The sequence below is a fragment of the Rhinopithecus roxellana genome, chromosome 5 (assembly GCF_007565055.1).
Source record: "Rhinopithecus roxellana isolate Shanxi Qingling chromosome 5, ASM756505v1, whole genome shotgun sequence".
Lineage (NCBI taxonomy): Eukaryota > Metazoa > Chordata > Mammalia > Primates > Cercopithecidae > Rhinopithecus > Rhinopithecus roxellana.
This window is the reverse complement of record NC_044553.1, coordinates 90,325,889-90,351,906: the sequence shown is the minus strand read 5'-3', so window position 1 is coordinate 90,351,906 and position 26,018 is coordinate 90,325,889. Positions and strand designations below refer to the sequence as shown.

The 26,018-nt window shown below is 38.5% G+C and overlaps 1 protein-coding gene across 2 annotated transcripts in view; it reads right to left on the bottom strand.

Annotated features, from left to right (window-relative positions):
• KCNH5 (potassium voltage-gated channel subfamily H member 5) overlaps positions 1-26,018 on the bottom strand; it is a 362,650-nt gene that overhangs the window by 50,043 nt on the left and 286,589 nt on the right. The gene's annotated exons all lie outside the window — the stretch shown is intronic.

Genomic DNA, 26,018 nt, shown 5'->3' with positions numbered 1-26,018 from the left:
CAGATAGCAGGGTTCTCAGCCAAATGATAGATATAATTCAGGATGAGCTTAGAACTTGTAGTTAAAGTGCAAGCTTTAGGTCAAATTAAATCAACTAATGCTAATCTTAGCACATGCAGCAAAATAGTATGGAAGTCTGTTCATTAACCTAAGTTAGAGAAATGCAATTCATGAACTAAAAGTGTCAAGACCCTGACTTAACATCACAACCCCTACCTGTTCACTTAAGATGTATCATTAGCCAAATAATTTAACAAATGTTAGTGAACACTGTTAAGATATTACTCATAACAGAGGTTACGCTGAATGTGTGGAGTTTTTAGAAAATTGGAATTAGATACTGTTTTGTGTTAACAGGAGAGAAAAAGGGCATTTCCTTTGGGAAGACTCAATATTATCTTAGGCAAGTGTAGAAGTGTTTATTTCTGCAATTTCAAGCACATTGCATTGCTGTATATGAAATTCCTTGCCACTAAACGTTACATTTAGCTTATAAAAGGGTGATTCTGATTACAGGAAAGGGGTCCCGATCCAGACCCCAAGAGAGGGTTATTGGATCTTGCACCAGGAAGAATTCAGGGCGAGTCCACAGTGCTAAGCAAAAGCAAGTTTATCAAGAAAGTAAAGTGGTGAAAGGACAGCTACTCCATAGACAGAGTAAGATGTTCCTGAAAGTAAAAGGAGGCACGCATCCACCCTAGGTACAATTCTGGTATATATAGGGAGATATAGTCTGCTACAAGGGTTTGTGATAAAGGATTAATTTTCTTAATTACTATATTTTGCAAGAATCGATATTATTATCTTTAAAGGGAAATTAGGAATGTCTTTGTTCTCCAGATATTGGGATATCTGGACACTCCCAAGTCTGGGTCTGTTTAGTAAACATTATTAATTTGTACCCTTAACTGTGAACATCTAGAGGCTCGGAATGCTTACCTTTCTGAGGATGCAGTCCAGCAAGTCCCGGCCTCATTTTCCCAGCCCTTACTCAAGATGGTGTCACTCTGGTTCAAATGCCCCTGACATATCTCCCCGCTTCCTTTACAAGAGGACCTTAATCCTAAGGGTTGCAGAGGGATGAAGATCCATCTTCTGTAACTTCTTCAGGCTGAATAGTGGTGATGATATTCCTGCCTAACTATGGTCTCTTGCATTTAAGGTAGAGAGTAGCTCAGTCAGAGAGCGTTGGTATGGAAGGTCATTCATAACTGTGAGTTCCGACAAAAAAAAATCATGTGATATCTGGAAGATTAATAAGTGTCCAATTTAAGAAAGCGTTGAGTGAACTTGTCCTGCATTCCTACACAAAAAGTATAACTGTAATATAGTCCACAAAAGCAAAGTAAAATAAGTAAAATCATTCCAAGTAAACTAAACAGGAAGGCTTTCCAAGAACTGGGCAGTTGTTGGAATTAAGCCAATATAGGGTCAACTGATAGCGCATCAATGGCAGAGATATGAGTGTCTAAAGTTTTCATAGCCTGGGTGATATTATTTGAATAGTCTGGAACATACACGCAACATTTGGCTTTGATCAAAGCACAAGTTCTCCCTCGAGCTGCTATTAAAATGTCGACATACCCAACAGTTCGTTTATGTAGAGAGGCTAAATTCTGTGCCCACTCAGTAAATAAGTTACTCTCTGCCTAATTCCAACTTATATTGTAAAGTAGAATGTCAATCCATATCTTTATGTTACCCATCCCTTTCATTTCTTCTGAACAGGAGTTGAAGGTCACTGATTGGCTCACAGGAATAAATGGAATCAGTCTATTGTGTTCCATTGGTCTGTGGGACTTCATAAGAAATGGGTTTAATTCGAGATAAGTAGACCCACCTGTTTATTCCCAGAAGTTTAACTGCAGTTGGGGTACTAAGAAGAACTTGTTAGGGTCACCTCCATTTTGAGGAAAGTTGATCTGCTAGGGATCCTTCCTTACAAGTTTTTAATAGGACCTAGTCTCCCAGCTGTGTTGTGACAAGATTCTCTTCCTTAGTAGGGGAAGGGAGTCTTTGATTTCCATATTCAAGAAGTGCATTTTGCACTCATCCTAAGTTGATCACATAATTCTGTAGCTTGAAAGTATCTATGTCTATTAGGAAGTCTGTAGTTAAGAAAGGCCTTTAATCCATTTTTTCAAAAGGGCTGAGCTGCAGATTTCCCTTAGGGTCCACTTGAACCCTTAATAAGGCTATAGGTAATAAAGACAGTCAGATTTCTGATGTCTCTTGGCACAGTTTAGCAAGAGTCCCTTTTAGAGTTTGACTGGCTCTTTCCACTTTCCCCAAGACTGTGACCTCCATGCCAAGGGAAGGCAGTCCTGAATTCCTAGGGCTGAAGATATGTTTTGGGTAATTGGCGCTGTGAAAGATGGGCCATTATCACTCTGTAAGCTCTTAGGCAGCCCAAATTTAGGAATTACTTCCATTAGCAGTTTACAAACCTCAGTTACCTTTTCAGACTGGGTAGGAAAAGCCTCGATCCAACCCCAACTGGTAAAGGTGTCAATGAACTAATAATATTTAAATAAATATTTAAATATTTAAATATTTAATATCTTACATGGGAGCATCTGAGTATAGTCTATTTGCCAGTCTTCACCAGGATACGTTCCCCTATGCCGAACAGGCCTTACTAGAGGAATAGATGAAGACTGGTTTATTTGGGTTATTCCAGACGCATAGTTCACAGGCCCTAGTTACCTGCTTTACTGTTTTAGGTAAGCCTTTTCATATAAAAAGCTTTTTTCCTAAAAGAAGACATTAGCTGAGACAGGGAAGCTCTTCCCAAATGAGTAGAGTCATGCAAATGCTTAACTATTTTCCACTGATTAGTACCTGGTATTAACAGCTTGCTGTCATTTACAAACCAGCCAGAAAGCTCTTGAATTAAGCCCTGACCATTAGCCCATTCTTGTTCCTCTTTAGTATATCCAGGGTCTGTCATTGCCCTGGCTGAGGGCACTAATATGCTGACAAGTCCAACTGGCTCCTTTAATGCCAGCCTGAGCAGCTGCATCTGCAGAGGAGTTTCTCTCAGCCACATTAGAGTCTCCTTTTTGACGTCCTCTGCAATGGATTACAGCTACTTCCTTGGGCAGCAAAACAGCATCTAACAGATTTAGAACTTCTAAGTGATGTTTTATAGGGGAACCCTTAGCAGTTCAGAATCCCTGTTCTTTCCAGATAGCAGCGAGAGCATGAAGTACCAGAAAGGCATAATTAGAATCAGTGTAAATGTTAACTCTTAAATCCTTTCTCAATTGCAGGGCTCTAATAAGAGCTATTAATTCTGCCTTTCGAGCTGAGGTAGAAGCTGGTAAGGACTGAGATTAAATTACCTCATGTTAACTGACAACAGCATACCCAGCTCTCCTGTTTCCCTGGTGCACAAAGCTACTTCCATCTGTAAACCATTCTACCTCAGGATTACCTAGAGGCTCATCCTTTAAATCCAGAGGGCTGGAGTAAACTTGCTCCATAACTTGTATACAAGAATGATCTAGGGTGCCTGTGGGTTTAGGCAAATAGGTAGCTGGATTCAAAGTTTGACATACTTTAAGTGTTATATAAGGAGCATCTAGCAACAAAGCCTGATATTTACTCACAGAAGAGAAGGAACAATTTCTGTCTGTTGAGATTTCCAAAAGATACTACTGTTTGCAGCTAACAAATCCCTTCCCAAAAAGGGGTGGGGCATTCAGGAGAAAACCAAAGTCCTTGAAGAGCAGCTTAAAGGATAGGTAAAATGACATCTATGGGCTTTTCCATCTGTTTCCCTGACCATACAGTTTTGAGGTGACAGACACCCATTATAATGGGTCAAAACCAGAGTAAGCGCTTCAGAAGGAAGTTAATGTTCTTACCTGCCAAGGCTCCTCTAGAGATATGCCTAGTTGTCCAATGGGAGCTGTGGTGAAAGGTCTCAGGCCCCGTCACTCTTGGATTTGCCTGGCTATTTCGGCCATCATTGGTTCGGGTGCCAATAGCTCCCTTCTGAGAGCTGGGCAATCCCTCTTCCATGGCCAGTTTTCTTAGAGTGTGCACACTAATTCATGCCCAAGACATGGTGACTCAGACATCCAGCTTTGGCCTTCCCACCTTTCAGCTTCCCTCGTTCAGGCCAAGAGCCAGGAGGACAGCCTCATGTGGGGGATGAGCTTAAGGCTAGAGTCAAGAGCTGCACCTTGTGGGAGGTCCTTCTTGTTCTTTCTGCCTCCTCTGCTTTGTCCCTGTTATTAAAAACTAAAATGCCATATCCACAAGCTGTTCCATAGGAGTTTGGGGACCCATAGCTGCTTTTTGTAGCTTCTTACAGCTATCAGGGGCAGATTGGGTTATAAAATGTACTCCCAAAAGGGTCTCTCCTTCCTTTGAGGCAGGATCAGTGTTAGTATATTTCCTGATTGCCTCAACTAAATGCCCTTGAAACAAAGCTGGATTCACATCTTTGCCCTGAGAAACTTTCTTAACCTTCTCATCGTCAACAGGCTTTTGCATACATTTCTTCATCCCTTCCAACCAACAAGTGACCATAAAATCTCTCCTGCCCAAGTCCTGATTGCCCCTTTGATAGTTCCACCCTGGGTCTTGATCTGGAACTGCCATACCTCTTGCCTGATAATGTATATTATGGTTTGGGTTGCGAACCAATACCTCATCTGCATGGGTCCTAATTGTCCCCGAAATGCATTGTTTCTCTTCCACTGTATAACATAGAGACAACAAAACATGCAGATCCTACCAAGGAGAGACCCCTTCTGCTTGAGAAGAGGAGAGAAAAGAATGAATGAGACTTTATTTTGCAGCTTATGTACCAGCTTGAACACAGTGAGGAATAGCATCAAGCAGACTCTAGGGGTCCCAGATTGCAGACCTCTGGCTATCCTGACCCAGAGGGAATCCTTCTGTCCTAAAGGGTGAGTTCTGGGCCTAGCAGCATTCAGCACAAGCTGAATGAAGAAACCTTGGGCCTTAAGAAAACATTGGAGGTACCCTGGTAGCACTTCCATAAGCATTAAGACCATCCAAGAAAACAAGACTAATATGGTTTGGCTCTGTGTCTCCACCCAAATCTTATCTCAAATTTTAAACCCCATGTGTTGACAGAGGGACCTGGTGGGAGGTGATTGGATTATGGGGGCAGTTTCCTCCACACTGTTCTCATGATGGTGAGTGAGTTCCCACAAGATCTGATGGTTTAAAAGTGTTTGGCAGTTCCTCCTCCCTCTCTCTCAATCCTGCTACCTTGTGAAGAAGGTGCTTGTTTTCCCTTTGCCTTCTACCATGATTGTAAGTTTCCTGAGGCCTTCCCAGTCATTCAGAACTGTGAGTCAAATAAACCTCTTTTGTTTATAAATTACCCAGTCTCAGGTAGCATCTTTATAGCAGTGTGAAAACAGACTAATACAATGACTTCACCAAACGAACTGAACAGGAAACCAGGGACCAATCCCAGAGAGACAGAGATATGTCATCTTTCAGAAGGAGAATTCAAAATAGCTGTTTTGAGGAAACTCAAAGAAATTCAAGATAACACACAGAAAGAATTCAGAATTCTATCAGATAAATTTAACAGAAATTTAAAAAATTAAAAAGAATCAAACAGAAATTTTGGTGTTAAAAAATGCAAATGGGCCGGGCGCGGTGGCTCAAGCCTGTAATCCCAGCGCTTTGGGAGGCCGAGACGGGCGGATCACGAGGTCAGGAGATTGAAACCATCCTGGCTAACACAGTGAAACCCCGTCTCTACTAAAAAATACAAAAAACTAGCCGGACGAGGTGGCGGGTGCCTGTAGTCCCAGCTACTCGGGAGGCTGAGGCAGGAGAATAGCATGAACCCGGGAGGCGGAGTTTGCAGTGAGCTGAGATCCGGCCACTGCACTCCAGCCTGGGTGACAGAGCGAGACTCCGCCTCAAAAAAAAAAAAAAAATGCAAATGACATACTGATGAATGCATCACAGTCTCTTAATAGCAGAATTGATCAAGCATGAGAAACAACTTAAAGACAGGCTATTTGAAAATAGAAGAGAAAAAAAAGAAGGAAACATGACTAAAAGTATAGAAAATAGCCTCAAAATGGCAAATCTAAGAGTTACTGGTCTTAAAGAGAAGGTAGAGAGAGAGGAATAGAAAATTTAAAGGGATAATAACAGAGAACTTCCAAACCTAGAGAAAGATATCAATATTCAAGTATAAGAAGGTTATAGAACACAAAGCTGATTTAACCCAAAGAAAACTACCTCAAGGCACTTAATAATCAAATTCCCACAGGTCAAGGGTAAAGAATGGTTCCTAAAAGCAGGAGGAGAAAAGAAACAAATAACATACAGTGGAGCTCCAACAAATCTGGCAGCAGACTTTTCAGTGTAAATCTTATAGGCCAGGAGAGAGTGGCATAATATATTTAAAGTACTAAGGAAAAAAACTCTTTTATCCTAGAATAGTATATCTGGCAAACATATCCTTCAAACATACAGGAAAGATAAAGACTTTCCTAGACAACAGAAGCTGAGGGTTTTCATAAATACCATATCTGTCCTATAAGAAATGCTGAAGGTTGTTCTTCAATCTGAAAGAATGGGACATTAATGAACAATAAATAATCATCTGAAGGTACAAAACTTACTAGTAATAGTAAGTACACAGAAAAATATAGAATATAATAACATTGCAATTGTGCTGTGTAAACTATTCATATCTTAAAAAGATGAAAGCATGAAACATTCTTAAAAAAAACTACAACAACTTTTAAAGACATACACAGTAAAATAATATATAAAACAGAAACAACAAAAAGTTGAAAAGCACAGAGATGCAGTTAAAGTACAGAGTTTTTATTAGTTCTCTTTTGGCTTATCTGTTTGTTTGTTTGCCATCAGTATTAATTTGTCATCAGTTTAAAATAATCAGTTATAATATATTATTTGCAAGCCTCATGGTAACCCCAAATCTAAAAACATTCAGCAGATACACAACAAATAAAAAGCAAGAAATTAAAATATACCATCAAAAAAAAATTACCTGTACTAAAAGAAAGAGAGGAAGGAAGTAAAGAAGGAAGATAAACCAGAAAACACATAACAAAATGGCAGGAGTAAGTCCTTACTTATCAATACAACATTAAATGTACATGGAATAAACCCTCCAGTCAGAAGACACAGAGTGGCTGAATGGATATTAAAAAAAACAAGATCCCTGATCTGTTGCCTATAAGAAACATACTTCACCTATAAAGACACAAATAGAATAAAAATAAGGGGTAGAAAATGATAATTCCATACAAATGGAAATTTAACAATAATAGAGCCAGGACTGCTGGCTCATGCCTATGATCCTAGAACTTTTGGAAGCTGAGGTGGGCAGATCACGTGAGGTCAGGAGTTCATGACCACCCTGGCCAGCATGGCAAAATCCCATATCTACTAAAAATACAAAAATATAGCCGAGCGTGGGGGTGTGCGGCTGCAGTACCAGCTACTTGGGAGGCCAAGGTGGGAAAATCGCATGAACCCAGGAGGCAGAGGTTGCAGTGAGCTGAAATTGCTCCACTGCACTCCAGCCTGGGTGACAAAGCGAGAATCTGTCTCTAAAAATAAAATAAAGTAAAATAAAATAAAATAGAAATAGCTATACTTATATCAGACAAAATAGGCTTCAAGACAAAAACTATACAAAGAGACAAAGAAGGTTTATAAGTGCCTACATCAACAAAGAAGGCAAACTTCCCATAAACAACCTAATGATGCATACTGAAGAACTAGAAAAGCAAGAGAAAACCAAACCAAAATTTAGTAGATGAAAAGAATAATAAACATCATAGCAGAAATAAATAAAATTGAAACAAACAAAACAACAAATCAATGAAATGAAAAGTTGGCTATTTACAATGATAAACACAATTGAGAAATATAAAAAAGAGAGAAGACCCAAATAAATAAAATCAGAGATGAAAAAGGATTCCATCTCAAAAAAAAAAAAAAATTTACAAATAGTTAATGAGACCTAGTATTTGATAGCACGACAGGGTGACTATAGTCAGTAATAATTTAATTGTACATTTAAAAATAACTGAAAGTATGATTGGATCACTTATAATAGAAAGGATAAATGCTTGAGGAGATAGATACCCCACTTACCCTGATGTGATTATTACATGTCGTATGCCTGTACCAAAATATCCCATAAACCCCATAATATAAATACCTACTATATACCCACAAAAGTTAAAAATAAAATTCTTTCAAAAAAAGAACCATCCAAAATTATCCCAGTGATTTGTAGAATTTTAAAAAATAAATCAAATTCCTCTTTTCCCTTTTCCTGCTACTCTCCTCTCAGTACTTACTTCCCATGGATATCAATTTCTACCACCAGAAAGGGAAGCAGCTCACACTGCTTTAAATTAAGAACTCTGTAATATCATTATGCATTTAATCAGAAAACGTCACTGAAGTGCTGGTGTAGAAAGAGCAGTTGGATATATGGGATAATAGATGTCTCTTTAAGAATGTAACTGCCAGTGCATGGGGATACATCATCTGTTCAGCACAACATGACCCTACAAAGCAACATACAGTAAATACCAACCAAATGTTACAGCAATTGGTTGTAGGGCAATTGGCTTGTACGTTAGTATGGAAAAAGGAGAGTCATGTGGAGCTGGAACACATGGGGAGGATAACGGACAGTGTAGGTAGAAGACACTCCTCGAGGAGGGAGCTAGACATAGGATAAGATGTTTGGTTTATTTTATATGCTAGCAATTCAAGGCACACAGACATTTTTGCTTATAACAAATGCTTTTCCCAAGTTCTCTTCCATTTGTTTAAATCCTGATGATTTTATTGTCCTGTATTTCAAAGACATGATCTCAAATTTTTAGTTCTGAAAACAAAAGTCTTCATAACTCAATAAAGGAATACCTTTGCTCTTGATCCTCATTTAAAACAATGACTTTTGTTGCTATATGGATGGCTATGTTTTGTCTTTATTATAGTCCTGATCACTTGTATTAGTTTGACTTATTTTGGTAAGATATTAAATCTATCTCTGACCTTCTTTTATCAAAATTAGTCAGCTGTGTTTTTGACAAGCTGAAGCACACCTGAGGATTGAATAGTCCCACTGTCTGAAATCCAGATTAGAGTAGCAGTTTTCTAAATTAGGCATATTTTTCTGAAGAGACTTTGAAGAAAATGAGAGAATACTTAGATAATTTAAAATCCTGTGGCATCAATTATGAATTTATTTCTGGGGTATGGCTATTTGATTATGGAAAATACCGAGGTGCCTGTGCCTGCAGTGTATTAGTACATTTGTCTTATAACATTTGCTCAAAAGTTGAAAATTCAAATCCTTTATATTCCATTTGATATCATAAAGCTGGTTTACCCTCCAGGCATAGGGTATACTTTTTAATAGTTACATTTGTTTAAGTCTTTTCTGCTGACAAACTTGTCCTGATTGAATTTTTGAACTTCTATAGTCCTTTCTTTCTCTCTCTCTTTCAATATTATCTGATCATCACCACTGTTACCAACCTCCATAAAATTGCTGGTTCAAAATTTAAAAGAGCTCTTTAAAGGAGCAAGCCAATGCTAGAATGACTTAGGAACCCAACAACAGAGATTTTTCAGCTTTGCAAAATTACCAAATCCAAATCTACTTTCATAGTTTTTTCACCAGAGCAAACATCCATTTTGTGACTTTTTTTTACAAACATTTTGAAGAAGCCAGCTTCACCTGAATGGCAGGGATAAGTCCATGCCAGGCACTTTTCTCCCCACCTGCCTCCCCACTCCCAACAGCTTACAGGGAAAGTCTTCCCAGAGTGTGATTTCAATAACAAGCCACTTGGTGACTCTCAGGTACAGAAATATTGCTGTTTAAAAGCTGCCAGTCAGCCTCATTTTGTGGAGTTATAAATCCAGGAGGCTGGATCTGATTTCTCCTGCTAACTTTGCTGGCATAGGAGACTCTCTGATGTGTACTATCACACTCAACAATGGCCAAGTAGGTCATTTGACATCCTAGTTTCTGAATTCTGAGCACTAGTAAACACTCTTTTTCACACAAGAAGGAGTATATAACTTCCTATCATGGGAAACTAACTTTCAAAGGATCTGTGTTACGTATTACCCATGTAATGCTCTAAGTTATAATACAGTCCATAATCATACCTAACATGGTTGCTGAGGTACCAGTTAAAAAAGGAAGCAAATTCCTGGTCAGGGTCCAATGCTCTGTACTACCTCTGTGTGCGGTCATTAGGGAAAATTGGCCTCTTCTTACATGCAGAATTAGCAATTTTAGCTTTTACTTGCAGCTTCCATTCCAGATTGAGTTTCCTAGGGACTGCGTCTCTGAACTTCTACAGATGACGTCACTCTCTAGAGGACAAAAGTGTGAACAGAGAACAACTCCGAGTGAAATCAAATGTCAACTTCTAAAAGTGTTCGATGATTGAATCAAGTACAACCTGATTCAGAGAGAAGACACAGAAAATGAATGACTTTTTCCAAGAGAAATTACTATAGCCTTGTTGGGTCATCTGAGTGTCTCTGGCTATTTAGTAGAATTGCTTGATTTGATTCCTTTAGAAAAAGATCACCTGACTGGAAGGCAAAATCTATGAAATGCATCTCCCAGATGGGGAATAAAAAAGACATTGCAGCAAGGCAGATGTTATTTTGGTGAGAATAGTTAAGTATTAAGAATTCAGTCTAGCCACAGAGTAGCTATTTTCTCATTTGCAAAATGTATATAATGCTTTAAAGTCCTTTCTGTCATATAGACATTCATATGTATTATTACAACACTTATCTTATTTTTTTCACAGGCTGAATTCACCATAAACACCTTGAAATCCCTCCTTTGAATAACCAAAGGCTCCTCAAAAGATTATGGTTTGCTGGGCAGGGTGGTTCACACCTGTAATCCCAGCCCTTTGGGAGGCTAAGGCAGGCAGATCATCTGAGGTCAGGAGTTCAAGACCAGCCTGGCCAAATGGGGAAACCCTGTCTCTACCAAAATTACAAAAATTAGCTGGGTGTGATGGTGGGCACTTGTTATCCCAGCTACTCTGGAGGCTGAGGCAGGAGAATCACTTGAACCTGGGAGGCGGAGGTTGCAATGAGCCAAGATCCTGCCACTGCACTTCAACCTGGGTGACAGAATGAGACTCTGTCTCAAAAAGAAGAAGAAAAGATTATGGTCCATTGTAATGTGTTCCAAAGCTACAGCTCAAAATCAGCATGGAAGCTTTTCAAATACATGTCTGTTGAGCTTCTATATTTTTTCAGACACCTCAGAAAACAGAAAAAGCTGAGACAATAGATTCTATTCAAAAAGTGAAGGGAAGAAATCCCTAAAATGACAAACTATATGATCAAATTTAGATGTTGCCTTGGGGAGGGAAGAACTCCCAAAAGAACTCTGGCTGAAATACATTATAATACAAGTCTATAAAAAGATTCAAACTCAATATTGCACATCATTATATTATATATTCAACTGCAGAGAAAAATTATTTAGTTTTGGTCGGCACAGTGGCTCACACCTGTAATCCCGGCACTTTGGGAGGCCGAGGCAGGCAGATCAGAAGGTCAGGAGATCGAGACCATCCTGGCGAACACTGTGAAACCCCGTCTCTACTAAAAATACAAAAAATAATGAGCCGGGCGTGGTGGCAGGTGCCTGTAGTGCCAGCTACTCAGGAGGCTGAGGCAGGAGAATGTCATGAACCCAGGGGTTGGAGCTTGCAGTAAGGAGATTGCACCACTGCAGTCCAGCCTGGGCAACAAAGCAAGACTCCGTCTCAAAAAAAAAAAAAATTATTTACTTTTATTCTAGAAGACAGAAGAAAAAACGAGCCATAAAATGTGGTATAGGAAGAGCCAAAATGGCAGACTAGATGCAGCCAGGAAAAGCATCTCCCACCAAGGTACTAGAGCATCAAGAAGACTGGCACACTCTGAGCAGACCTTTCGAAGGATGGCATTGAGAATGGATGGAGGGAAGATGCAGACCCTGGGGTGAAGGGAGAGCAAGCTGGAAATCCTGCATGGGACTGCCAAGCACTAGTATTCATTCTTGGCCCCCAGCAGCTCCTGGGGAAAAGGTAAGTTAAATAGGTGTGGAGTGGCCCATTCTTGCCATGGACCTCCAGAATCCTAGCTTCAGGAGACCCCACAATCCATGGATATTCAGCTGACAGAGACTGCTGCTTGGAGAGGTGGCAGGGACAGAGCACTAGCCTGTGCAGAGCCCAGAAAGTTTGGCTTAGGAAAGTCAGAGAATGGCTGGGGATACCCATTTCCCAAGGCTCTCCATACTCTTCTTGGTGGCTTTGGTCTTTGCTGACTGTCATACCTGGACAGAGCAAGTCTGTCTTGCAGTCTGATCTGCAGTGAACCTTGTCTTCTAGCCTCCCATGTGGTCCCTGCAAGCCCATGTCCACTTGCAGCATAGCCTTGCATGCCCAAACGGGGCATTTCCCAGCAACTGCTGCCAGAGCTCCTTCACCAGCAGATCCTGCTTAACAAATGGAGAGTTTCAGCAGACAAGCCCTCACCAACCGGCACCCCACGGCAGCCTCCCCACACAGCTTTGCCAGTGTACACTCCACCACAACCTCGCCCCACCACTTCGTTGGTGTATGCATGTGCAAACCTTACCATGCTACCAATGGTGTGCATATGCTCAGACCTTGCCATCATCACCTCACCCACAGTATGCTGTCTTCAAGAGAACCATTCCACATGCAGTGACACCCAGAGGCTCAAAGTAAAGGGACGGAGAAAAATCTAACAAGCAAATAGAAAAAAAACAAACAAACAAAAAAACACAGAGGTTGCTATTCTAATTTCAGAAAGAAAAAAAAACAGACTTTAAACCAAAAATAATGAAAAAGAAAAAGAAGGGCATTACATAATTATAAAAGCTTCAAATCAACAAGAAGACATAACTATCCTAAATATACACATACCCAACAGTAAGGCACTCAAATTCATAGAACAAGTTCTTACAGCAGTGCAAAGAGACTTAGATAACCACCCTATAATAATGGGAGACTTCAACACCCCACTGATGGTATTAGACAGATCATTGAGGCGGAAAACTAACTCAGATATTTGGGACCTAAATTCAACACTTGACCCAATGGACCCAAAAGGCATCTACAGAACACTCCACCCAACGACAACAGAATACACAGTTCTCCTCATCTGCACATAACACGTACTCTAAAACTGACCACACACTCGGCCGTGAAACAATTCTCAACAAATTCAAAAAAACTGAAAACATATCAACCACACTTTCAGACCACAGTGCAATAAAAATAGAAATGAATACTAAGGTGCTCTCTAAAAATCATACAATTACATGGAAATTAAACAATGTGCTCCTGAATAACTTCTGGGTCAACAATGAAATTAAGGTAGAAATCCAGAAATTCTTTGAACGTAATAAAAACAGAGACAATATACCAGAAACTCACAGCTAAGGCAGTGTTAAAAGAAAAGACTATAGTGCTAAATGCCCACATCAGAAAGTTAGAAAGATCTCAAATTAACAATGTAATATCACACCTAGAGGAACTAGAAAAACAAGAACAACAAACCAACTGCAAAGCTAGCAGAAGAAAAGAAATAACCCAAATCACAGCTGAACTGAACAAAATTGAAACGTGAAAAAGCATGAAAGATCAACAAACCAAAGCTTTTCCTTTGAAAGAATAAGTAAGACTAACAGATCTCTAGCTATTCTAACAAAAAAAGTGGGGGGAAGTTTCAAATAAACACATCAGAAGTAACAAAGGAGACATTAACATTGACCCCACAGTATTAAAAAAACACTCATAGGCTATTACAAACACTTTCATGCATACAAACTAGAAAATTTAGAAGAAATTGATAAATTTCTAGAAACATGCAACCTCCCAAAATTAAACCAGGAATGCATTGAAACACTGAACAGACCAATAACAAGTTCAAATTTGAATGAGTAATAAAAAGCCCACCAACAAACAGCAGCACTGGACCAGACAGATTCATACCCAAATTCTACCAGACATATAAAGAAAAGCTGGTACCAACACAATTCCAAAAAACTGAGGGGGAGGAACTCCTCCATAACTCATTCTATGAGGCTAGCATCATTCTGATACCAAAACTTGGCAGAAACAGAACAAATAATGAAAACTTCAGGCCAACATTCCTGACGAACAGAGATGCAATAATCCTCAACAAAATACTAGCAAACCAAAACCAGCAGCACATCAAAAAGCTAATCCATCATAATCAAGCCTTCGTTCCTGGGATGCAAGATTGTTTAAACACACGCAAATCAATAAATGTGATTCATTACATAAGCAGAACTAAAAATAAAAACTACATGACCATCTCAATAGACACAGAAAAGACTTCAGATAAAATTAAACATATTTTCATGTTAAAAACCCTCAACAAACCAGACACTGAAGGAAAATACTCCAAAACAATAAGTCACTTATGACAAACCCACAGCCAATGTCATACTAAATAGGCAAAATCTAGAAGCCTTTGGCTTGAGAACCAGAACAAGACAAGGATGCCTACTCTTACCACTCCTATTCAACATAGTACTGGAAGTTCTAGCCAGAGCAATCAGGCAAGAGAAAGAAATAAAAGACATCCAAACAGGGAGAGGAAATCAAACTCTCTCTCTTCATAGATTATATGATTTTATACTTAGAAACTCTATAATATCTGCCCAAACTCTCCTAAAACTGATCAACCACTTCAGCAAAGTTTTGGGATACAGAATCAATGTAAAAAAATATCAGTAGAATTTCTATATACCAACAATGTCCAACCTGAGAGCCAAATCAAGAATGCAATCCCACTGACAATAGGCACACACAAAAAAATAAAGTACCCAGAAATACGGCTAACCAGGGAGGCGAAAGACCTCAACAGCAAATATTACAAAACACAGTTGAAAGAAATCAGAAATCATACAAGCAAATGGAAAAACATTCTACACTCACGGATAGGAAAAATCAATATTGTTAAAATAACTATACTGTCCAATAGGATTTATAGATTCAATGCTATTTCCATCAAACTTCCAATGACATTTTTCACAGAATTAGAAAAAACTATTCTAAAATTTATATGGAACCAAAAAAAAGAGGCTAAATAGCCAAAATAATTCTAAGCAAAAAGAATAAAGCTGGAGGAATTGCACTATCTGACTTCAAACTATACTATGAGGCTACAATAATCAAAGCAGCACTGTACTGGTACAAAAATGGACACATAGACCAACAGAACAAGTTAGATAACACAGTTATAAATCCACACCCGTACAACCATCTGAACTTTGAGAAAGTTGACAAAAACAAGCAATAGGAAAAGGACTCCCTATTCAATAAATAGTGCTGAGATAACTCGCTAGCCATATGCAGAAGATGAAAACTGGACCCCACCTTTTATCATGTTCAAAAATCAACTCAAGGTAGATTAAAGAATTAAATGTAAACCCTAAAACTATAAAAACCCTAGATGAAAACCTAGGAAACACCATTCTGGACATAGGTCCTGGCAAAGATTTCATGATGAAGACTCCGAAAGCAATTGCAATAAAAACAAAAATTGACCAATGGGACCTGATCAAACTAAAGCGTCTCAGCACAACAAAAGAAACTATCAACAGAGTAAACAGACAATGTACATAATGAGAGAAAAGTTTTAAAAACTATGAATCTGACGAAAGACTAATATCCAGAATCTAAAAGGAACTTACACAAATTAACAAGCAAAAAACAAACAACCCCATTAAAAAATGGGCAAAGAAAATTTAAGACCTCAAACTATGAAAATACTACAAGAAAATACTGGGTAAAATCTCCAGGGCATTGGTCTGGGCAAAAATTTCTTGAGTAATACCCCACAAGCACAGGCAACCAAAGCAAAAATGAACAAATGGGATCACATCAAGTCAAAAAGCTTCTGCACAGCAAAGGATACAATCGACAAAGTAAAGAGACAACTCACAGAATGGGAGAAAATATTTGCAAACTACTCATCTGTCATGGAATTAATAACCAGAATATATAAGGAGCTCAAATAACCCTACAGGAAATATCTAATAATCCAATCAAAAATGGGCAAAATATTTGAAAAGACATTTTTCAAAATAAGATAGACAAATGGAAATCAAGCACATGAAAAGGTGCTCAACATCACTTTGAGCAAATAAAAACTACAACGAGATATCACCCCAGCTAAAATGGCTTATATTCAAAAGACAAGCAATAGCAAATGCTGACAAGGATGTGGAAAAAAGGAACATCTTGAGCACTGTGGGTGAGAATGTAAATTAGCACAACCACTATGGATAACAAATTTGTAGGTTCCTCAAAAAACTAAAAACAGAGCTACCATATCATCCAGCAATCTCATTGCTGGGTATATACCCAAAAGGAAGGAAATCAGTATATCAAAGAGATGTCTACACTCCTATGTTTTTTGCAGCACTGTTTACAATAGCTAAGAATTGGAAGCACCCTAAGCATTCATCAATAGATGAATGGAAAAAGAAACTGTGGTATGTATGCACACTGGAGTACTATTCAGCCATGATAAAGAATGAGATCATGTCATCTGCAAAACCATGGTTGGAATTGGAGATCGTTATGTTAAGTGAAGTAAACCAGGCACAGAAAGACAAACTTGACATGTTCTCATTTATTTCTGGGATCTAAAATGTCAAAACAATTGAACTCATGATTATAGGGAATAGAAGGATGGTGAACAGAGACTGGGATGGGTGGTAGGGCCTGGGTGGGGGTTCTTGGGGATGGTTAATGGGTACAAAAAAGTAGAAAGAAATAAGACCTAGTATTTGATAGCACAGGGTGACTATAGTCAATAATAATTTAATTGTCCATTTTAAAATAACTAAAAGAGTGTAACTGGATTGTTTGTAACACAAAGGATAAATACTTGAGGGGATGGATACCCCATTCTCCACGGTATGATTATTTCACATTGCATGTCTATATCAAAACGTCTCATATACCCCATAAATACATACACCTACTATGTGCCCACAAAAAATTAAAAACATACAAATATTTTTTAAATGAGCAAAGGAGATGAACAGACACTTTTCAAAAGAAGACATACATACAGACAGCAAGCATATGTAAAAATGCTCAACATCAATAATCATTACAGAAATGCAAATCAAAACTACAATGAGATGCCATCTCACACCAGTCGGAATGGCTATTATTAAAAAGTCAAAAAACAACACATTCTGTTGAGGTTGCAGAGAAAAGGGAGCACATATACGTTGTTGGTAGGAATGTAAATTAGTTCACCTATTTTGGAAAGCAGTTTGGAGATTTGTCAAAAAACTTAAAACAGAACTGCCATTTGACCCAGCAATCCCGTTACTAAGTATATATCCAAAGGAATAGATATCATTCTACCATAAAGACACATACATGCATATTTTCACTACAACACTACTCACAATAGCAAAGACATGGAATCAACCTAAATGCTTATCAGTGGTAGACTAGATAAGGAAAATGTGGTATATATACACATTAGAATACTACACAGCCATAAAAAAAAAAAAGTCATGTTCTTTGCAGTAATGCGGATGCAGCTGGAGGCTATTACCCTAAGTGAATTAATGCAGAAACAGAAAATCAAATACTGTATGTTTTCACTTATAAGTAGGAACTAAATATTGAGTACACGTGGACAATAAGAAGGGAGCAATAGACACCAGAACCTACTGGAGGGTGGAGGATGAGGATTGTAAAACTAGCTGTCATGTACTATGCTTATTACCCGGGTAACATAATAATCTGTACACCAAAGTCCCATTACATGCAATTTTCCCATGTAACAAACCTGCACATGTACCCCCGCACCTAAAATAAAAGACAATAAGAAAAACAAAATGTGATATGTATACACACAATGGAATACCATTCAGCCATTATAAAGAACAAAATAATGTCTTTTGCAGCAACACAGATGGAACCGAAGGCCATTACCCTAAGTGAAACAATGCAGAAACAGAAAGTCAAATACCACAAGTTCTCACTTATAACTCATAGCTAAGTAACGTGTGTACATGAACCTAGAGTGTGGCATGATAGATGTTAGAGACTTGGGAGGGTGCCAGGGTAGGAGGGGGGTGAGGGATGAGAAATTACTTAATTATCACAATGTATTATACTCAGGTCATGGTTACACTAAAAACCCAGACTTTACCACTCAGCCATATACTCATGTAACAAAACTGCACTCGAACCCCTTAAATTTATACAAATTTTTAAAAAAAGTAAAAACAAAGGAAAAGTAAAACAAGACCTAGTAGTTAGGATAAGAAAATTTGCATGTATCCTAAGTTTAAATCAATGCCAAAAGGCATTAAGGAAGAAAACAATACACACATTTCAGCCTTAACATTAATAAGAACCCTTGCTTTCTAATTCAAAAAGAGTATTTTCCTTTAAATGAAAATGATGTGATAGAGCACATCTTTTATTAATCATATCAAATATTAATTGCTGAGAATTCATAAGTAGTAGACATTTTAGAAACGAACAGTCTAACGTCCAGCTAAGATGCCTCTAGAGATATATTATGGTGAGGCAGGGCTCAGACCTAAAATAAAAACAAATGTCTCAAATAGATCGCTGAATAGACATTTGCAAGAAAAATAATTTGTAAAATGTCTTTTTACATTATGTTGCTTAAATAGTTTTCTATCTATTAAAGGCTTATTTATTTTCTTCTTGTTTACTACTAAAATATGTATTTTCTTGCAATAAAAATAAACTCTGGTTTTAAAACGAAGAGCTGGCAAGAAACCAGACAGTATAATCTATGGTTCAAAATGTTGGTAAATTACAGAATCCAGCCCCAACTTTGAAACTTGTGAAACTGTCCTTAAATAACTGCTTTGGAGGCATATTCAAGAGCAAGAGATCTGTGAACCTCTGTCCTGGTGCCTAAATGTGGAAAAGTTTTTATTCCGTCTGGAAGCAGACCAACAGAGAGCCCTAAATAGAAGCAGCTTAAGGGCTTAAAAGACTCCATAATTAGGTCTCTGCTTCATCTAAATGCACATTGACAAACTTCAGAAATTGTTGAAGGTCCGCCTCTTTCTACCCCCATCAGTGGAATGTGAGCCAGCATGGAGTTGAAAAACGGAGGTTGCAGGCTCTGAACAGTTATCACCTGTATGGCCATGAGCGAATCACCTTACCTCCCTTAACTCACTTGTCTTACAGGCGTGGTGTTGTGCACCCGTAATCCTAGCTACTCAGCAGGCTGAAGCAGGAGAATTGCTTGAACCTGGGAGGTGGAGGTTGCAGTGAGCCGAGACTGTGCCACTGCACTCCAGCCTGGGAGACAGAGCGAAACTTCACCCCCCTACCAAAAAAAAAAAAGTAGCGGTTTTTTTTAAAGTGAGAATTTTTATCTTTCTATGTATTTATACTAACCAGTACAGCAGTATTGACATGTTAACAAAGAGTATATCAGAGTGCAATATTATCAGCAAGACAATATTACTGTATTCAGTAACACTTCTTAAATAATACTCATATGAAAGTTAAATGCTTTCACTAAAATGAGATATTTTACTATGCAGGTGACAGATATGCTGTGGCCACACCAGACATATTGATTCATGCCCAGATTGAGAGTCCTGTCCACTGACTCTGAACACTGCTTATTGCTTGTCTTGTTTTGGCTTCACTATTAGTTTTATCCTGAACCACAATATGAAAAACTAAAATCGATCTATGAATCACATGCAAATTCATGCCACATATTATCCTTCTCTATTAAAAATGAACACAGTCAAGTATTGGATCTTACTGATGATCTTCTTCGAAATGCTTTTATTCTAGGTTAAAAAACAGAAATATTACCAGCATGAGATTCCAAGGACTAGATTCCGGTCTCAGCTCTACTGCTAACGAGCTAAGCGAACTAGGCAATCACTTAATTTCCTGGGTCTGAACTTCTCTCATCTTTAAAGAAACTAAAATGAACTTGGTGATATACAAGACCCTTCCTTATTCTAGAATATTCCTCTATTTGAAATGAAATCCTAACTCCAGTGTCCTTGTCACCTCCTGGAATCCTTCCCTGTGTCTTCCCCTTGGATAAATTGAATTCATCTCCTTTATGACCCCTGTGTACTGAGAATAACCCTCTCGTAGCACTTATCTGACTCATGATCTCTCACTAGACCGGAGCCTCCTGGAGAGCAGGCACCTGGTCTTTTATGTCCACAACCCCATGGTCATGGGATAGGGGCTGGATGGATGCATGGCTAAATGGTGAGCCAGCCAACGATTTCTGTGCCGCACTTCAACAAAGTGTCTTATGAGAAGACGTACAGAAACAGCAAATAAAATTCTTCTCTCATCCTATTTAAATAGCCAATCTGGAGGAAAATATGTTCTTGCTATCTTGAAAGTGAAGAAAATATTCAGAAATAATTTAACATCTCAGGCATGCTTATTGTAGCCAGCAGTGTTCATGTAACATATATTTTAAGTTTCAAGGAAATGAAATTCACTTGACTGCCTTCTGGACAAATATACCACTTATTTTTAAATGGTTCATTCTCTTTTACTCATAAAACATACTGTCTGTAGGTTTCAGCATCTTCTATGGAAAAAGAAGGTTACAACAAAATTACCAATATATCTGCTGATTTGAGGACCTTTGAGGACACAGATTTCCTATCAACCTTTATATATGGTGCATTGGTGATCCTCAAGTCCATGCCAAGGTCAGGACAATCCACTAGGCAGATTCATAGAATTCTGCATATCATCGTATTCATGGCTATGACTATTGAAGCATAAGATACAAAGAAAATTTAGCAAAGGGAAAAGGGGCATGGGCAAAGTCTGGGGGAAGCCAGGCACAAGCAGAAGCATGACAACACACGAGAAATGCTGTCAACCAGGGAAGTTCATTAAGGACTTGGTGCTTCTGGTTTTGCACTGGAGATGGTCACAAAGGCATCTTCTGCCTGACATATGCCAAAACTCCACACTTCGGGAAGGAAAGTAGATATTCAGCATCAATCCACCTTGTTAGAATAGACAGTTAAGGCACAGAGAGTTACTCATCAGTTAGTGGCGAGAGTCCCCCTGAAATCAAGTTCACAAGAGCCAGCTTTATAAGCAAGTCTTTCAAAGGACAATAGTCATATCTGCTAGGTTAACTCTTTTTTACACAAATGGTAAAAATCATTGTGCAACAAACAGGCAAAATGAGAAGAAGTTAATATTAACTTTAAAAGTCTAATAAGAAGCCTTTAAAATGTAGGTGTCACTTGTGTTACCTTTTTATGTGTGTGTCAAAGAAGGTGTGTTGCTTACCTTCTTTGATGTATACCTAAGAGCTGGTCATCAATGTAACAAATACCATTTTGTCATTCCAGGAATTAGCATCTTGAATTGGTTAAATAAATACAAACATAAAGTAAGCAAATGAGTCAACTTTCCTCTGCTTCTCTCTCATCCCTTTTCTGAATATGTTTAAACTTATTGGAAACTATGGAATTGTGTTCTTATCATTGAAAAATAACCCAACCGGTCCTTTTGCTCAATTCAGTTTAGCTTTTGACTCTCACACATGGGATCTTAATCTCCAGTAGTCTGGTGGAGCCTATGTACCTCTCCTCAATAGAATTGCTTTAAATGCACAAAATAAAATACACAGGATTGCAAAGGAAACACATATTAAAATCCTGTCATCAAAATATTTTCAAATAATTTACAGTATAGTAATCTATGTGCTTCTGTCTAGCAGCAGGTCTAATAACCATCATAATTGTTAAATAGTAATGAGCATAAATGGCATTTCAAGATATCTTCAGCACGTATGATATATGAAAATACCCATTAATATAATTGCTTTTAGTACTTCTAATAACACTGTAGTTGTCTAGCAACCTTTCCAATTAAAGGAAAAGCTAAATATCAGTTAGAAAATAGATAAAATTTTTTTCATCAAAATGTACAGGCCCCAGGTAAAAATCTCAGGTTTCTAGACCCATGAGACCAGAAGTTCATTAACTGATTCCACTTAGATCACGAGTTGTTGGACCAAGAGCAACCAGACTTATTTTGTTTGACCACAGAATTTTAAAAACAAATCAAATTAATTACCAAACAAATGTGTTTTCCCATAAAAATGTGCTTCTGGCCTCTTGGAGAAAAAAAAAATATGAGGACTAAGCAACACTAGCCCAGCATCCCCACAAGGCAATGTCCTACCAAACTGAGTAACAGCTGTCTCGTTCACATGTGAAATGAACTCTTTGTTTTCACAGTAACTATAAATCCTTCCTTACTCTTTCATGCTATCTGCCTGCTTTGTGTAGCTACTTCTTATTGATATTTGTGGCATTTTCCATCTCATAACCCTCTGAATAGGCAGCAAGTAGAAAATATTTGCTTTCTAATAAAGGTGGGGAGATTCTATTTATATGCCCACTGTTGTCCCCATTTAACTTCTTCCAGTCCTCTTTTTTCAACAATTAACACACTTAAGCCCCCTGGGCAGTCACCTGATTGTAAATAAAGTAACTGAAACACAATCTTGCTCATTTCTTTATGTATTATCTGCAGCTTTGCTATTGACTAAGTTTTACCCCCTCAAAATTCATCTGTGGAAGCGCTTATCCCCAATGTGATGGTATTTGGAGATGGAGCCTTCGGGAGGTAATTAGGTTTAGAAGAGGTCACAAAGTTGGGGCCAGTGCAGTGGCTCACACCTGTAATCCCAGCACTCTGGGAGGCTGAGGCAGGCGGATCACGAGGTCAGGGGTTCAAGACCAGCCTGACCAATATGGTGAAATCCTGTCTCTATTGAAAACACAAAAATTAGCCAGGTGTGGTGGCAGGTGCCTGTAATCCCAGCTACTCAGGAGGCTGAGGCAGGAGAATCGCTTGAACCTGGGAGGCAGAGGTTGCAGTGAGTCGAGATCACGGCACTGCACTCCAGCCTGGGTGACAGAGCGAGACTCCATCTCAAAACAAAAAAAAAGTTGGGGCCCTCATGAGGGACTTGGTGCCCTTATAAGATACCAATGAGCTTGCTTCCTCCCCCCGCCATCTCTCCACCTCCCCTTCTCTCTCTTATGTGGTAACACAGTGAGAAGTTGAATATTTTGCAAGCCAGGAAGAGAACCCCCACCAGGGAACCAAATTGGCCGGTAATTTGATCATATACTTCCCAGCCTCCAGAACTGTGAGAAATAAATTCCTGCTGCTTAAGGCACCCAATCTATCATATTTTGTTATGGTGGCCCAAGCTAAGACAGCTGCTTTCATACTACAGTGGAAAAGTTGAGTAGTTGAGATTGGCCCACAAATCCAAAATTATTTACTATCTGGTCCTTGACAGAAAAAGTTTGCCAGCCCATGCTGTAGTTGTTTGATCGAATTACTAGTTTTAGCTCTAGAATTTTTATATAGAGGGGCTTAAGGATGGGTAGCAGGAGCTATATTTGCACAGTAAGCATCTTATTTTTCCTTAGTGAAGATGAAGGCAAGCAGCTAAAGAAGGCTCACTTCCCTCCTTATTGCAGCCATGGAAAGCCATACACGATACAAACCTCTCCTCTGAGCCACTGGATACACCTGTGTGGCCAGAACTGTACCATACCATGGCTGACAACTTGGATTCAAAATCTGCTCCCTTACTTAGCAGAAACACACCCTTAATCAATGGCTATGATAGCTATGAGATATCAATAGCATACTAAAGACATAGTTTTGGTTATAGAATTCACAACGAATGTCCATTGCAATAATTTACAATAATAGCAATAAGAACAAAATGTTTTCATTAATAGATCAATTGGAATAAAGTGAATAAGTGAAAAGGAAATTATAAATTGCTGACAGCGTTTCTGTGGAATATTGTGGAAAAGAAAATATCAGCGACTTTGACAAGTTAAAACAACATGGTAGTCTAAAAAATACAGGTTTTAGAATCATAGAGATGAATGCAAATGCAGGCCCTGACTCCTAAGTTATCTGGCAACTAGCTGTTCCAATCTCAGAACCTTAATCTCTTCATGGGTGAAATGGAGATTATACTGCTCTGTTTGTGGGTTGTTGATGTTTAATAAGATATTATAAGTAAACTATGTTGAAGTGCCTGGCTATTTACAACATGTTTTCAGATGGTAGCCAGTATTACTAATCATGAGATAATATTTTCTCACCACTTATTTTTTTCATGAGAATATTGTTTTTCAGAAAATAAAGTGACACTGAATGACACCCTTTTCCCACTATTTGCCAAGTTACTGAGACAACGCATCAAGAGCAGAAAGGCTACAATTACAGAAACTGACAGCGGTTACAATAGGGAACAGGTTGTGAGAGAAGAAAGCCACCTGATGTCACTCAGCAAACTGGCGCCCATGGAGACACGCACAGTGTTTCTGAGTCCCGTTAGAAAAACCAACAACAGTTTTCTGTCTCTAGCTTCTCTTCCTATCAGAAGTAGCCACACCTGTGTGTACTCAGCTGTCGCAACCAATGAATGTGTGTGTGTGTGTGTGTGTGTGTGTGTGTGTGTGTGTGTGTGTGTAAGAGAAAGAGAGGTGACAGATATTTTCCACTGGTGATCTGTTTTCATTGTCCCTCCTTGGCACCTTGCATTGCAAAGGTATCAGTTGGTTATCTGATATTAATCCCTCTGGGCCTGAGTTTTCTCATGTGATCTGAAGGACAAAATAGCTGCCCATTTTCTTTCACAGGAATATTAGAAACATCAAGTCCTGAGAAATGTACGGATGTTGGACAGGAGTTTTCAGTAATCTTGCACTATTTAAGAATACAGTCTTCCCTCGGTATGTGAGGGAGACTTGTTCCAGGATCCCCTCACATACTCAAATCCTCACATACTGAAGCCCTGCTGTCCACCCTGTGGAACCCATATACAGGAAAAGTCGGCTCTTGGTATACACAAGTTTCAAATAATACAAATACTGTATTTTTCATCTGCATTTGGTCAAAAAAAAATTGGTGTGTAAGTGGATCCTTGTTGTTCAAATCTGTGTTATTCAAGGACCAACCATACCACAAGAGTCAACTACCTAACAGGTTGCCTTGTTGAAGGGAAATTTGTCATTGCAGAAGGCAGAGCGTAGACCAAAGGAGACATTCCTGCTTAATACTGAAAGGGACTCTGAGCTCCCTAACAATAAGTGAGAAACTTCCACATTTAGTTAATATTTAGCATCCCTCTTCCACATTCATCTGCCTTCACTTTCAACTATTTGTGTTTGACATAATATTCACATTTAACTATAGATCTATTGAGCATAGGTGCCTGTATTTAAGTCTGTATGTTCTCTATAGCTATTTAATTCTGTCTCACAGGTTCTGGATGCTCCATCTATTTGATAACAAAAGTATTAACTGAAAATGATGTTCAAGTATAGATCAAATAAATGTGATACAGCCAGTACAAACACTACTCCTGCTAGTCTCACCCTTTCTTGGAACCCTAAGTAGGAATTACATTGACTTAATTACATTCATTTCTACATTGCTACAGTATAGACATTAATTTATCTCTTTGCTTGCATTTCTTCCCTCCCTGTTAACTACAGAGAAAGTTTCATTTAAGCAGGTTATGGAAAGGAATGACTGTTATTTCAAAATACTTCACCACAGACAGGCGATCATTTTAGATAAAATCACTTAAGTGCAGTTATCCAAACATATATTTCATTCTTGGCAATAAAAAAGCCCTACCCAATGCCCAATGACCTAGAAACCAGAAGTAGGAGATTTCTTCATGCAAATTAAATTTGTGTCACACTCATCAGTTAAAAAGTGGCAATGAAGGTTAAATGTGCAGCAGCAGTGTAAAATAAAGGATTCCTATCCATATTTGTAGGATGTGTCAATGTGGCTAATTAATTTTTGAGATAGCGTTCTTTGAAA